The sequence below is a fragment of the Triturus cristatus genome, chromosome 12, assembly GCF_964204655.1.
Source record: "Triturus cristatus chromosome 12, aTriCri1.1, whole genome shotgun sequence".
Lineage (NCBI taxonomy): Eukaryota > Metazoa > Chordata > Amphibia > Caudata > Salamandridae > Triturus > Triturus cristatus.
This window is the reverse complement of record NC_140595.1, coordinates 717,649,506-717,665,959: the sequence shown is the minus strand read 5'-3', so window position 1 is coordinate 717,665,959 and position 16,454 is coordinate 717,649,506.

Below are 16,454 nucleotides of genomic sequence, written 5' to 3'. Positions count from 1 at the left end.
TTAATCAATTTATTTTTACAACACAAACACACCAATCTTAGTATCAATAAAGCAACAATTATACAAGTCAAAGGAAACAATATCTTACCTATAATAGTACTACCTATTTTTGCAATAAAACTCTTAACAGCAACTATTTTATTAGCTATTTTAGTCCAAATACTCTCAGCTTTCAGTGGTACTAATTCTTCATGCAAATCAGTAATATTTTTGATATAGACCTTTAGGTCTTTGCTTTCGTCAGGAATGTAAGTGCAACAATGTTGAACTTTCAATATTCCACAGACCCCACCCTCTTTGGCCAATAAAATATCAAGGGCAAGTCGATTTTGCATAGACATGGCACGTACGGCAATCAATTCCGTATTCACCAAAACAAACCCTCCAGCGGTATTTGTCGATAAGCGATCCACCACTGTTGACAGTTTCCGAATTCCATATGCATTCAAAGAAATTCCCACTGCTGGAATTAAAGCTCCAAAAATGTCACCTACTATTTCAGACCAAGTTTCTCTCTTAAAACGCGTTAGTAAATTAATATGTTCTACATCTTCTATTCTATCTATATGAAAAATCTTTGGAAAGACCAGGCTCACATAACACGTGCCATACCAATGGTCAGGCAACTTGTAATAAGCCTTGTTCCCACAAACATAATACACTCCTGGAAAAATTGGATCCTCTCCTCCTCTAAAACCCCATCCTGTTGCAATGAAGTATGTATCATGACACTCACTAGTCCCAACAAAGTATGTATCATATTGGGATTTCTTTCTTGTAATGCACAGCTTACCCTTCTGTGGTGCATCTAAAGCTAAAGTTGGACTAGCTCCATTCTCAATTCTTTTCCCATCTCAATGTCCCAAATTGTCTCACTCACTTTATATTTCCCTGCCTTTTCATGCATGCTCAATCTCCTTTCCTCCACCATGTTTAGGAAAGCTTTCTCCTCTTCTTTCAAACTGCAAGTTAAATTATTCTTAAAAATGTAATCTAATGTTAATTCTTCTTTCTCAATAAAAATCTCACCAAAAATGTTAGCTTCTTTAGCTGGATTCAGCTTTTCATTCATAGACAATTGCCCAAAAATACTATCTTTGTTAGACATCTTATAATCTATTTTCCCCAGCAAATAAAAAACACTACTTAACACACTACAAGAAATTCCATACGTAGCTGGTAAATGGTGATAAGTAACACCCTCTGAAACGGATGCAGGTAATTGCATACAAACGTAGCAATCCCTCACTTCCATTGTCTTCACATATTCGTACAACAACTTTGAAAAAACATTACTAGAAAAATCATTAATAGACCTATCTTTATGCATGTAAGTATTACTAATTCTAGTTGGAACTACTTTTTGTGAACTTTTCTCTACATTAGTCTCATTCTCAGTATGTATTTCAAATGTACCTATTGAAATTCTAAATGTAACTAATAAAGCTAAAACACCCCATAGTAGTATTAATAATCCCGTACAGCAACAGCACATTCTACACCATCTTTTCAAGAAGGCACATCTACTTTGATTATTCTCTATGTTAGCCATTTTACTACTTTGACCTTGTCTTTTGACTTAGCCTCTACTACTCCACTACTGTATTACTCTTTATTTCTGGATTACTTCAAACAGCTGAATTTCAGACTTTCTCCTTTTCACTTTTCTCCAAGTGATTCCTTCAGTTCACTCAATTTGGATATTCATCACTTTTCACTCCTTCTTCTTCAGCAACATCAAATTGTATCAGATCATCAACAACATCCTGTGCATCTGACTCTTCTCCAATGTCAGTCAAGATAACTTTTAAGATTCCAACAGATTTGTCCTTTTCCTCAACCACTTTTCTCAAGATCCTCTCCGGATTGTCTCGATTCACTGTTTCTTCTTCTTCTCCTCCTTCAGACAGTGCCACATAAGACCATTCCGGTGATCTGTACTTTTGGTTGGGTTTTCTAATTCTCTTTATCTCCTCAGGTTCTCTTGACTCCTTTTGCTCCTTCCTTTTTACTTCGTTTTGACTCGACACCTCATTCACTTGTTCAGCTTTCGATGTATTTGCTCTTATCAGTCTGTATCTCAGCCTCTTTACTCTGTTGTTAGGCCAAAAATCTCCTCTTACAACCTTTTTCGGTCTTGTTTCTGTATTATTTCTTTCTCCAATCCAAGTTCTCTTTCTCAGAACTCGACCTTCTGATTTTTCATTCTCACTTTCATCCGATTCTGTTTCAAATGCCTCTTGTTCTTCAGCAGTTTTCTTTCGCTCCACAGTCTTTTTCACCACTGTTTGAGACTTCCCTACTTCTTTCCCTCCTCGAGTCTCCAACACGCAATCTTCTTGCTGTCTACTTGTCCCTTCACCTAGCTTATCAGGAATGTTCCCTACACCTCCTCGGGGGTCTTCCGCAATCTGTCCCTCACTATCTTCTTCTGACCCTACTTCTTCAGGTATAATCTCAAGTGGTTCTTCAATCTCCTCCTCTTCTGATTCAGGAGTAATTTCTGTGGAACTGCTCTTTTCTCTTCTTTTTCCTCCACTGCTTTTTGGAACTTCAGGCTCTCTTACAGAATCTGATCTCCCTTCTGAGACTCCCAATGGTTCTCTTGAAGTCTTTTCTGCTTCTTTTCCTGAACTTTGATTTTTTCTCACTGGTTCTGGGTCTTCATCATCACTGGAATCTGATTCTTCAAAATACTCCTTGCCAGTCCCATCCTTTGGGTTTGGAACTCTCAGAGTATGACTTGCATGTACTCAGTTTTTCACACCATCACACTTCACTGCAGTTGTCGTAGTCAAAATAACTTGTCTTGGCCTTCCCCACCTTGGAACCAAGCAATTTCTTCTTCTGTGTACTTTAATCCTCACCCAGTCCCCTGGACTCAGATCATGAGCTTGCTTCTTCTCAAGTGTGGTAGCTTCTTCTCCAACCTGGTGAAACACAGAATGAACTGCGTCAGCCAGGCCTTTACAGTAATCCAAAATCATGTCATCAGTTATTGTCATCAACTTATTGACAGGCACATATGCATGTCGCATTGCGCGTCCCATCAAGATTTCGTGCGGTCTTAAACCAGTAGTTCTATCTGGAGTAGACCTAATAGTCATTAGCACTAGAGGCAAGACATCAGGCCATTTTATTCCAGTGGCTAAACACATCTTACCAATCCTGTTCTTGATTGTGCCATTTATCTGCTCAACAACACCAGAAGCCTCTGGCCTGTATGCACAATGTAGCTTTTGCTGTATGCCCAATGCTTCACAAATCAAACTCATGAGCTCATTATAGAAGTGTCCACCTCTATCAGACTCAATCGTTACTGGAAACCCGTACCTAGGAATCAACTCTCTTAACAGTAACTTTGCCACTGTTATTCCATCATTTCTCCTAGTCGGATAGGCCTCCACCCATCTTGAGAACAAACAGACTACCACTAGAACATACCTCAGTCTGTTCACTTGGGGCATTTCAATGAAATCTACCTGCATTCTCGTGAAAGGACCACCTTCTCTACCTATCGTTCCCAGACTCACCACTGTCTTTTTCCCAGTGTTAAATTGCTGGCAAATCAAACATCTCTGACAGATGCTCTCTGCAATTGTCCTGAACTTTGCATTGTACCAAGTTTGTTTAAAAGACCTGATCATCGCATCCCTTCCCAAATGTCCCTGGCCATGATACATCCTTGCCATTGCTGACAGCATAGAGTTTGGCATTACTGGTCTGCCATCTCTATAGACCCAAACATGGTCTGTTTCTCTTGGGGCACAACCTGCCTTGATCCAGTCTTTCTTTTCTTCCTTTCCTGCTTCATCCTGCAACTGTTTCACTTCATCCCACGTTTCTAGGACATTAGTAAACATCACAGAACAAAAAGACATTTCACCTTCTCGTTTCCTATTAATTGAGTGATTGTTCTTAGCACAATATTGTGCAATGTCGTTAGCAAATCTATTGCCAACAGTAACAAAATCATCTCCTTGTCCATGAGCAGCACATTTCACAACTGCTAATTCTTTAGGCAGCTGTATCGCCTCAAGCAATTTCCCAATCACTTCAGCATTCTTTATTGGAGTCCCACTCGACGTCAAAAAACCTCTCTGTAGCCAAAGTTGGCCAAAATCATGCACAACTCCAAATACATACTGACTATCAGTCATCACAGTCACTCTCAGATCTTTCCCAATCTCACAAGCTTTCGTCAATGCCACCAATTCTGCAACTTGTGCGGATTTCACTCCTTTCAATGGTGATGCTTCCATTACTTCTGAAACTTTGCACACTGCATATGCTGCACTCAGCACACCCTCATCATTCCTCAGGCATGATCCATCTACAAACAGCACATGATCACTCTCAAGTAAGGGAAGATCCCTTATGTCTGGTCTCGGTTTTGTACAGTAATCCAGCACATCCAAACAATTGTGATCATCTTCTGTCTTCACACCCACATTTTCAATATCCGGCAACAATGTCGCTGGATTCACATTCACACATCTCTCCAAAGTCACATTTGATGCTCCCAGAATGACTTTCTCATATTTAGTCAGCCGACTATGTGACATATACTGAGTTCTGCTTCTTGTCAAAAGAATTGCCACATTATGAGGTACGAATACCCTTACAGGATATCCCATTATAATTCCCTCACTCTGTTCCAGACTTCTACATGTTGCAGCCACAGATTTCAGACAACCTGGTAAACCCACAGCTACAGGGTCAAGTGTCGATGAGAAGTACGCAATAGGCCTTCTCAGTAATCCATGTTTCTGAATTAACACTGAAAGTGCACATCCATTTCTCTCACTGCAGTACAATTCAAACTCTTTCTCATAGTCTGGAATACCCAAAGCAGGGGCTTCACACATTCTGCTCTTCAGCTCCTCAAATGCTGCCATTTGTTCTCCATCTAGTTCCAATGGATCTGTCATTTCACTTTTTGTCAGCTTAATCAGTGGCTTTGCTATCAGCGAGAAATTAATTATCCACTGACGACAATAACCCACCATTCCCAGGAACATTCTCACTTCCCTCTGGGTCTTTGGGGCTTTCATTTCTCTGATAATTTTGATCCTGTCATCAGTCACTTTTCTCAGACCTTTTTCAATATTGTGTCCAAGATAATGCACCTCTTTCTTGCAAAATTGCAATTTAGCTGGAGATACCTTTAACCGTCCATCTGCCAGATGATTCAGTAAAGCTATGGTATCCACTTCACAAGCTTCACGTGTTTTTGATGCCACTAGTAGGTCATCAATATATTGCACTAGCACTGAGTTTTCAGGCATGATCAAACTCTCTAATGACTTTTTCAATAACTGATTGAATATCGAAGGACTCTCCGTATACCCCTGTGGGATACGACACCATGCTAAAATACGCTGGCCAAACCTAAATGCAAAAATCGGCTGGCTGTCATGATGCAATGGAATTGAAAAGAAAGCATGACACAAATCAATCACTGTGTACCACTCAGCATCATGTGGAATCTGATACAAAATCACTGACGGATTTGGCACAATAGGACAACATGCCACCACAATTTGATTAACTTTTCTCAGATCCTGTACAATCCTGAACTTCCCATTAGGTTTCTTTAGCCCCATTATCGGTGAGTTACACGGGCTACTCAATAATTCTCTTAAAACTCCTTGCTGAATCATTTTCTCAATTATAGGAGTTATTCCCTCAATTATTTCTGGTGTCATTTTGTACTGAGGAATGTTAGGATAAGTAATTCCTTCTTTCACTGCAATTTTCACAGGATCTACACTATTCATCAATCCCACATCCTCTCCAGTAAAATCCCAAACTGTCCTTTTCACTGTATCTCTCAGCTCTTGAGGCAGATCCTCCGGATCAAACACAGCAAATGCACCAACCATTTCACTCTCTCTATTTCCTAGAGTCATTCGGTACAAAACATCCTCATCTGGTGTCTCAAAAGCTATTCCATCCGGTGTACAAAAAATTGTACAATTCATCTTACAAAGTAGATCCCTACCTAACAAGTTCACTGGACTAGTGTCACAGACAATAAATCTGTGCATGTCTGAAAATTTCCCTATTTGTACTCTTACTGGTTCAGTAAGACGTGTCTTGATTTGTGTATTGGCTACACCAACTACTTGGATTGCTTCATCCGAGAGAGGAAGATTTCTAATATCTGCTGACCTGACAGTTGATCTTGTCACACCTGTGTCTACTAAAAAAGTAACACCTTCTTCATTTATTTTTCCATCCACAAATGGTCCTGCCTGGTCTATTTCTAGAGTTGCACCAAGTATGCACTCCTCCTCCTCTCTTCGGCACCGTCAATAATCACCTTCAGACTCACTCCCTTCATTCTTTAACAAGTACTGCTGTACCTGGTTAGAACGCCTTGGTTTGTTTACCTGCTCATCATTGTAGAATCCCGAATCCGGATTATACTTTTGTGATCCTCTATTCTGCGGCAAGGGCAGTTTTGGCTCTTGACTCTGCTGTCTCACAACAGAAGGTTGTTGCTGCTGTCGATTATTCCCTTCGTTCTGCACCTGTTGATTTAAGTTTTTATTCTCATTATTCGCTAATGGTGGATTGGTACATTCAGATCTCCAATGTCCCAGTTGGCCACAGTTGTGACACGGGAACTTTTTTTTGGCTTCCTCAAGATTCCCCTTTCCTTTCCCTGCATATCTAGGTCTATTCCCTGGATTATTTCCTGCATTATTCGCCTGTTCCACTAATTGTGCTTCCTGTCTTTCCGCAACTTTCACTTGTGCCCACATTGCTTTCTCTTTCAGCTTTCTCTGTTTTGCTTCAATTTCATCACTGAAGTATTTTGCATGTCTCAAAATCTCATCTATTTTCTTACTCTGCCAATCCACTGTATGTTCACGAATTCTCTCACTAATCTCAGGTCTCAGGCCATATACAAATCTGTATACAAAATGACTCAAATCCTTGTCACCCAGGTGTTCATCCCCACTGAATTGTTTAAAAGCCAGTATCAGCCTCTCATAAAAAGCATGAACCGATTCTTTTGCTTCCTGATGTGTTCGATCTATTTTAACCCAGTCTGTCTCTTTTGGAGGTACTTTACTTTTCAGGTATACGATCACCTGCTCATACTTTCTCATTACTTCTGGATCTGGTGCTCCTGTTCTCTGATCTCTTGGATATTCCTCAGTAGGCCAACTTACAACTATTTTACACTCAGCCCACAAGTCTGCTGGAACAATTATATCAAACAGACTATTCAGGTCAATCCACAGCACTTTTGACAATTTCACAAATCTGTCTACCTGCCTATACCACTCGACGGGCTTTTCTCTCAGTCGAGGGAAATCATTCGTAAATGATAAAATATCCTGTCTGGTCCATGGAACATGTACATATCCTCCTCCAGGTATTTCTCTCATAGGATAAACAACAGTGGATGCTTTCTCTTTTTCTCTCACAGGAAATGCTGAATAAGTCCTATCCCCTGATTCTTCTCTCTTCTTGTACCACCTATCCTTCCACTTCTCAATATCACCCCATTTTCGCAATAAAGCGATCAACTCTTTAATCTGTCCTGTTCTACCAGCACCATTCAGATTTTCAATATCTTTATCCGTGAAATCCATCCTGTAAGACTTCTGCAAAGCTTTCACTTTATCAATGTCAACTCCGTGCTCATTTGCTATTGCTCTTAACCTGTCATGTGTATTTTTAGTTCTCCAGGTGATATTTTTACACATAAACAACAATTCACCATCATGCTGATTTTTTAGAATTTCTGTAGGAACTGTCCCTGCAACAAGCTCTTCTAATTCTACACGTAACCTAGCCACATCAATTGCCTGTGAATCTGTATCCCTCTTTTGAAGAACTTTCATCCATTCATTCAAATCCTCAGCTGTTATTTCAGTAGATTTTCTCACTGGAACCACTTTCTTCTGAGGTTCTAAAATCGGCATCCCTGAACAACTAGCTTCACCAGCATCCAATCCTGAATTAGACTGTATCTCTAATCCTTCACTACATGTCTCATGTCTGGATTTTTCTGTCCTTTTTCCTGAATCTCCTGAAGGACCAGCCAAACTTGTCAATCTATTCCCAACATATGGAATCACCAAACCATTCTCACCTGTCCTCTGCTTATCAAAAACAGGCATAATCGGACCTATGGTTACAGGCACCGTAACAGCGTCTAGATTCTTCGTCAGCTCTTTAATTTTTTCAGTCAACTCCGATGTAGTTCTGGCTAATTCTCTCGTATTTTCGCCACCGCTTCTATTCTCCCTTTCCCTGAAAGGATTACCATTTCTTAACTCAGGTGTCACATTTTCTGTCTCAATGATACGCAATGTATCTCTTATCGGAGAAACAATTGGCTTGCTCTCTTCTGATTCTGGTCTATATGGGGGTGGTCTTTTGTAAATCATGTCATTCAAGACTTCATCCTCATACTCATTAACTCCATATCTTCTCACTTCTGCCTCAGGAACCCTTTCTGTACCCTTCTCTTCAATTGTTCTCATAGGGTATAATCCCTCTGACATACTAGCATCTCGCCATCTCGTCATTCGATCATGATGAGTTTCACGACCATGTCTCCTCCCAAACATATACCTATAGTTTCCCCCAGACCTCTGCTTTTCTCGCTCATGTACTTCCTCTTCCCATTCCACTAAAGCCTCAAACTGTGTTGGCTTTGGTCTTGGGTCAAGACATAACATCTTTTCCCGCAAATTTTTCAACACGGCCAAATTAAATGAACCATGTTCTGGAAATGCTAGAACACCATCTTCCTTAGTATACCTAACCCAATTCTCTAACCATATACAGGTATGATACCCATATCTCGCAGCCATGAAGGATGCAGGCGTTTTCGATGGAGGTAACAATTCACCTTCTCTCGTTTTAACATCTTTGTCCTTGTCGAACCAATTTTTAATCTTTCTGAACAAAGATTTTTTCTTTTTCTCTTCTTGGTAATACATTTTAGCTTTTACCAAACTTTTCTAATCCCTTCCGTAATACAACTTAATAGTACGATGTTTTATCCAATAACAGCGCGACTCACACTAACGCACCAATCCTGGAGCGTCTACGTCACTAGAGTACAAGGTGACTCTTTCCAATCCTTGCGCGGCTCACACCAACGCACCAATCTCAGCGCGAGCATTGTTCTTATCTAATATCCAATCAGAGCGCGGTCTGTTTGACGTCAGCAGTCGCTGCAGTCTCTCGCTCCTGTCTCCTGTCTGTCGTCTACCCCTCCTTTACAAAACTTCTCAGTAGACTTCGTGTCAGATTCTACAAAATCTATTAGTTACAACATATAAACATCTCCATTGTCTGCTTTGCTAACCAAAGAATAGTAAAGAAAATCTATTCCACAAGAATCCCGTTGACACAGTAGCATGCATTCATTAACTGTTTCCTCTAGGACTGCTCCAAAGAGTATTACAATTAACTAAATATATGAGCATTCACGCACATTCATACAAGAAAATGTAGTACATACACACAGAATCCTGCTTTTCCCGAGAACAGCGAACAATCTGCCCCACTACAGAATTATAACATACGTTAACCAAGCAGTGTTTACCTCTGCCCAGTCCTTCAAACAAGCTCAGAGAATACCTATTACTCCTCCCGCGATAAGCTTTAACGGTGAACCTTACGGATCCCTGGGACTTAAGACCAGAGTTTCACAAATAACATTCGCTACCATACACACTCCTTTTATACCAGAAATATTTCTAATAGTAACACACAACGATGTCACTAATTCCGAACACAGACAATGTGACGTGCAACTTCAATTATCACACGTTTTTCCTGCATACGTACAGGACCAAACAATCCCGTCTTTCCCGAGAGCAGCATATACTTCCCTCTGCCCTACTACGGAACTGCTACCAGCTCCCAAATTCCAGAAGCACTACATAAAACTCAACATGACGACTTCAACATATAGTATTAGTACATATACCAACATCAATCAATAATCAATAAATCAAAGCCAATATACAAGCAATCTAATCAGATCAAGACAATCATCAATAACCATCAAATTCTGCTACCAGGAAATTGGTGCAGATTGGGGTGTACAAATTCTCCCTACTTCCACAAATAGAGTAAATTCACAGATACACGCACATACACTCATCATACGCTTGGGCCCCTTTCACTAACATACACTCAGATTACTCAGATTACTCTATTAGCACTGAACCTGTAGGAAGAAAACCTTCTAAACACCCTGCATCTACACACATGGTCGATAAGACCTAATTGACACTGTCTCGAGTCATGATTTAACTAATAATAATCAACAATAATCAAAATAGAGTACTCAATTAATTGACAAGAAATAATAACCAACACTGTATTTAAAATTATAATTCTTTATCTAAAATTAGTTCAAATGGAAAATCAATCAATCAAAATAAATCATTATTCTCATAATTACCTATTCTAGCTAAATGTCAGAATGGGTCAGGACAGGTCTCTCAGTAAAAGTCTCCCGAGTCGCCGTCCTCACAGCATCGATCCTCACCAACGCAGGTTTGGGAAGAAGTGGCAAAGTGGCAAAAACCCTCTCTAGGCTAACAATATTTATAATAATTCTAACAATAGAAGGCAACATAAAATGTTTTCGATATCCGCTGAACCGCTGAGCAAAACGAGCAGGAAAGGATGTAGCATCGCTACATTTGGAAAATCTCCGCTCAGGAAAAATCACAAAAATAAAAAAACTGAAGTATAAACTCAAATTTGCAAAAGTATCTTTTAAAATGTTCTTCCTCAATATCACAGCAAAGTCACCGCAGACTGGACAATGTTCATTGTATTTTATCCTTGTCCAAGGGCAGCTGGCAATACTCCCAGAACTGCTGTCTTCACGGAAGATTTTCTACCAGGCGAAGACTGTGGTCAGATGACTCTCGACTATGTTCAGCAAGGCCTTCTCATCAAAATCATTCACTCGAGCGTAGGCCTTAAACGGTAGCCATTTTCCCACTAGGCCAAAATGTACCATCTTAATTAAAAGAGACAAAAACAACGTTACCACAGCATAGTGATTAAACAGTGTTAACCCCACTAATACCCTTATGTGTATGTAATTATCTAGCCTTTGCAACACAAGAAAAGCATTAGTACATGACATTTAAAAAGCGTTTTCGTGCTTTAAAATAAACAGCACTCAGCAACATTTATTAATAAAACATGCACATTATTAATAAGCAATACGAAAGCATTCCCACGTATAATTTTCTCCTGTTAGTTTATATTGATTAGTCAGAACATTTACACAAAACAAATAATTAGTAATTATGAATTAATATTTTATTAATCGACAAATAGACATTCCAGAGCTTAAAAAAACCCAATAGATTTTCAACAGAAAACTCTGCTCCAGCACACACACTCTACGGCTGACACCTTTCTGTTGACTATGTGAACACAAAGTACCTCACATTGCACCTCTCATGCCCTTTTTCCTCCATCCCCATTTCTATGCCCAGGCTCAGGGCCTTGCAACTCTCTAGCCCTCCTAACCCACCCACTGGTTCCACTGCACCAGACCAGTACATAGTGAGTGCCTGCAAACACATAAGAGGTGCAATCCTCACTCAGTGTCTGCCCCTTTTCTGGCCCTCTCTCTACGTGTCCACCTATGTGCCACAACTCATTGTCCAGCACCAATTTATGTACCACATTCCATCCATTTGTATACTCAAGGTGAGGCAGCCCCCTTGTTTCCGTTGACACACTCTTGCTGACTGGCACCCCTCCAAAAGCGTCTTGAAGCATTTATGGACTGCACTCCCGTCCCTCCATGTGACCATTCAGTGCCCTGTCATTCTCTCGCTGATGGTCTCCCGTGTTTAGCTATGCACACACTGCCTGCCACCCATAGTACCTTCCTCCCCTGTGTCACTCTGCGCACAGAGATTGGCCACTCTCAGTTCTTCTGCCTTTGACCTTTTGCGTACACCCACTGAGTAGGCTTTCCTTCCCCATGCCCCTCTTGTCAAACTCACTGGCACCCCTATTTCTACCCATCGTGTCTCCACACATGCACATTTTGCCTGGAACCCCTTTAGACCTCTGTCCCTCTACATGCACCGCTGTGTGAGCAGAAAGTGCCCTGCATCTCTCTTGATCCCCCTCCATACACTGTTTGTTTTTTAACTGTACCTGCTGTGTCTTTCCGCTGCTGTTTTGGTTTGCACTGAGTTTTGTTTCTCTGCACCTGGGTCCGGTCTTCTGCTTTTGCCCAGTATCTGCGGGGTTTGTATCAGGCCAAGTTTTTCTGTATGACTGCCTGTGTGCACTCTGTATTTGCACTGCTGTTTGCCTGCGGCCTTAGACCACTGGTTGAGAAGCCCCTAAAGGAGTGGCATGCCTCCCTCAGCCGCCCTCCAATGACTGACCTCTTTCCATGTCAGTTAGTTTCATATCCTTCATGCGCAACCTGGGATGGGGGCGAGAAATCTCCACCCGTCCCTCAAAGATGCTCTAAGTACAGCTATGGGTCATGGGAGACTTGACAGATGCGAAGACAAAAGATAAGTAGTAACAGTATTAGTGCCAATATCGGCCACACTCTCCAGCCCTCCCACATCAACATACATGTAACATAAATAAGCAGACAAGACAACTTTTTGGTGGGAAAAAATTGCTGCAGGTTTATTAGCATACCAAATATGCCAACATGGTGGGTTATCTTACAGGCGATCCAATGGCAAGCAGCCCCTCGCGGCCTACCACCTGATGGGCCAACTTGCATCGTTGACTTAGCCAATCGGTGCTTAGCGGTTGTGGTGAGGGGATAGCCCCTCCCACTTCCGGTGAACCATCAGTCCACCCTATTACTCATGCCCCCCCCTACGAGGGGCAGAGCGTTCAAGCGATCCCCGGTTGTACAGGTTTCCAACCGCCCGTAGGACAGATGGGGCGCCGTCGTACCCCAGGGTCCACCGCACAGACTTCCTGGGGATATTAGGCCTCAGCACCCTTTGTGCTCTGAAGAGGGTACCCCTGAGTACCTTTCCGCCTCTGGATCGCCCTGTAACTCCGCCACAGCCCTGGATGTGGCGACCGTCGCAGCCAGGGCCCCCCACCAAGGCCGGCATTCCTACTTACATCCTGCTATTTCTAGGGCCTCTCCCTTATCCAGCAATAACAGGTCCATGCTTATACTGGACAGATGAACCCCATCGTCCTCAAAAACCCTGTGAATTTGGTGTGTAGCACCCATGTCTAATGAAGCCAAATCCCCTCTGCTCGGTGAATTTACGCATAGCGGAGATGAACCTCCTGCGCGCAGGCTCCATCGCCTTCCCCGACCGAGGTCCATGCCACGGGAGCCGGGGGTGAATTCATACCACTGAAGTTCACCTGTCCCCCACTGGTTGCTAAATTGCACCTTGTGGTCTTCTTCTAGGGTACATTATGTCGCCCCATTGACCAGACAATTTCAAAGTTCATTTCGATTCATCCCTGGCGAACATAGAATGGTGTCACAACATGTTTGAGGGAATAAGTGTATGGTGCTCGTTATTAGACACTGCACCCTTTTGTGAAGTGCCAACTGACGCAGCCTACTCTGCTTAATGAACCTTCGACTGGTCACAGATGCCCGGTCCCTGCTATCCACCTGTGACCCTTGATGTATACACCAGTAATGGTGTCAGACTACCAGATTCTGTGTCACATGTTTCTCTTTAGTCCCTTTGGTGGATCTGCTGGGACCCTTCTGTATCCCTGCAAATGCTGTGTCACGCACTACGGCCCTTAGTTGGACAAGCCTACTGCCTGGCCGGAAGCTTAGCTAACGTTGCTAAAGTTGGCGTTATGTCGACTATGGTGTTTAGCTTCCCTTTGCTCCAGGGGAGAGCAGCCCTGTCTGGTGGTGTGTGTACTGAAGGAGATGTGTCCTGGAAGTACCATTGATATGAGTTCCAATGCCACTACTTCGCAGTACTTGGTGTGTTTAATAAATTTAATAACAGGTTCAACCTATCACTCGGGCATTCCTCGCTTACTTAGGCATGTTGGATTGACGGAATTCCGTGAAATATGTAAGGTGTCTCCCTAGGCATACCCAAGGAAGCTTTGGACCCAATGAAGCTTTTAACTAGCACCCTATACGAATGTATATACATGTTGTGCAACTAGGGGAACTATTACTTCCACACTACGTACTTCCTGGCATGTATATACTGCAAAAGGTATCCCTGCTTTAGTACGTGAATAACCACTAAAAAAATACTGTCTAGGTAAAAGCTTACCAGTGCACCTAGCCAAGGGCCTTCCAATGCGTGTCAACCCCTGTTGTTGAGTTTTCTACTGCTGATTTTGCCTGCCCACATCCTGACCCTTCAAGAAAAACCAGCCAACCAATCGCCTACATGGCCATTAATGTGCCAACATGTGTCCAATGAGATTAAACCAGTTAGAGGCTTTATTGTCTCAGCCAGACTCAAAGTGTAGCCAGAGCTGAATGGTCTTAGTGGGGTCAGACTGGAGGAGGTATGTGTGGTTAATGCAGGCCCAAAATCTGTGCAAATTGATAATGCATCACCATTGTGCCAACGGGTCTGAGTATAAGAAACTGGCGATGCTGTGATACAACTTATGTAACTGTCTCAGCGTGGGCCAGAATGTAGGCGGTATATGTGTGGCTTGTGCAGGCCCAACTAATCTGCAGGGCTAACCAGCTTGCTTAGGCAATGTGCTGAATATTGCCTGGTATTTAGCCGCTATGTCATTGCCTCCCTATATTTACTACAAAAGGAGCACTACCCTACAACAAGCCCATCTGTTGGCTAAGTCAATGCTTCTTAGTTGCATAAGATAAATAAGCAACAATTATAGCTTTCTTGCATAGCCAACCGAGAGCTAGCCGCCCCCATCCATGGCTGCCAAGGTTTCAATTGCTATGTGTGACATTACCATCATTTCAGTGCACTAAGAGTGACATTTAAAAGACTATGAATGACACTTTCTTGCTAGCAATCAAACAATGAAGATGAGGGAGACATACCGATATCAGTAATTACGCTCATTTGCCCAACAAGAAACTCTAAGAAGACCAAGGTTGAAGGCTGCTTTTGTGAGATATTCCCTAGCTTGGAGTGTGCATGTGTGAGACAGTAACATATATATGATACTTTGGGAGTCAAAGTGCCTGGTATGGTATGAGACTGACGTAGCTCATATGGAGCAGAGTATCACAAATATATACAGTCAGTCTGAACAGCCTGGCGCAGTAAGTACAGGAGATGGGCGCATGCAAACTACAAGCCTTGCGAGATGTACACACCTTGCACTGAGGGGGGAACTGGCTCGTGCTGGCTTCGCCTCATACTGAGCACGCCACTCAATGACCCATGGTGCCATCATCAAGCTGCACCCCAAAGGCCCCCCAAGCCGCAGCTGCACCTAGAGAGAGCACTGCCCTCCCCTGCCCCGAATCTGCCCCTCTCAAGCACAGGACACCAACCATGCGAACAGCCCCAATATGGCTTTGGTGTAGTAGTATACTGAAAATGCAACGATTCTGGACAGGTGGCGCATGTGCTTGCGAAGAACACAGTCCCTTATCAAATTGGCGCCAACCAAGTACAAGTCTCTTTTTATTCTTCTCAACCTGTGAGAGCAAAACTAACACCAACGGTCGCACTACCGACCCACAGGGCTCCGATTACCGAGCCCAGTAGGCCTCCCTGCAAAGCTTCACCATGCGCCGCTTGGGCCATGTTTTCCACCCTTACAACATCACTAAAAGGTTTCTTTTAGATCTTAACAGAACCTTGTATATGCTAGTTGGTAGAGTCACCTATTATTTTCATTACTATTAGTGAGCTGCTGCTGTGTTACCGTTGCCAACACGTCACCATCCCCGAATATTGTATGGAAACACATTTAGAAATTTGAAGAGTATGCCCCTGCACTGTCAGTAACTCTTCCCAAAATGGGCATGAAAGAGTTGGACTGTATCAAGATTAAATCTGTTCCAAACAGGGGCCCCCAAATAAGTTTCTACCAAGGGCAACTGGTAATACTACCGCATGTGCATCAACGCATCTAGGCTCTCCTAAACCAGTGGTTCACCCCCTGAGGTGCACCAGAGTTTTACAAACTTGCCACCCCTAATAGCTCTGCAGTTTTTCTCCATGCAGGAGGCATATGGCAAACTTCATAAGGCTCGACAGTGTGCTGTATGTGAAGATAAAATGGAGGTCTAAACCAGCCCTTCCCATATCCTTAAGGTGCTTAGCTTGGAGAGCCGCCGGCCGGTATTTGCGGCAGTTGTCATTGCCTCCACATAAATCCTACCACACTACGCCTACGCCTACAACTAGCAATTTTTTTCTTGGTTTTGTCAATACGTGTTAGCTGCATAAGATACACAAGCCACCATTATGGCTTTATTGCATTGCATATTGAAAAAGCTTCAATTCTAC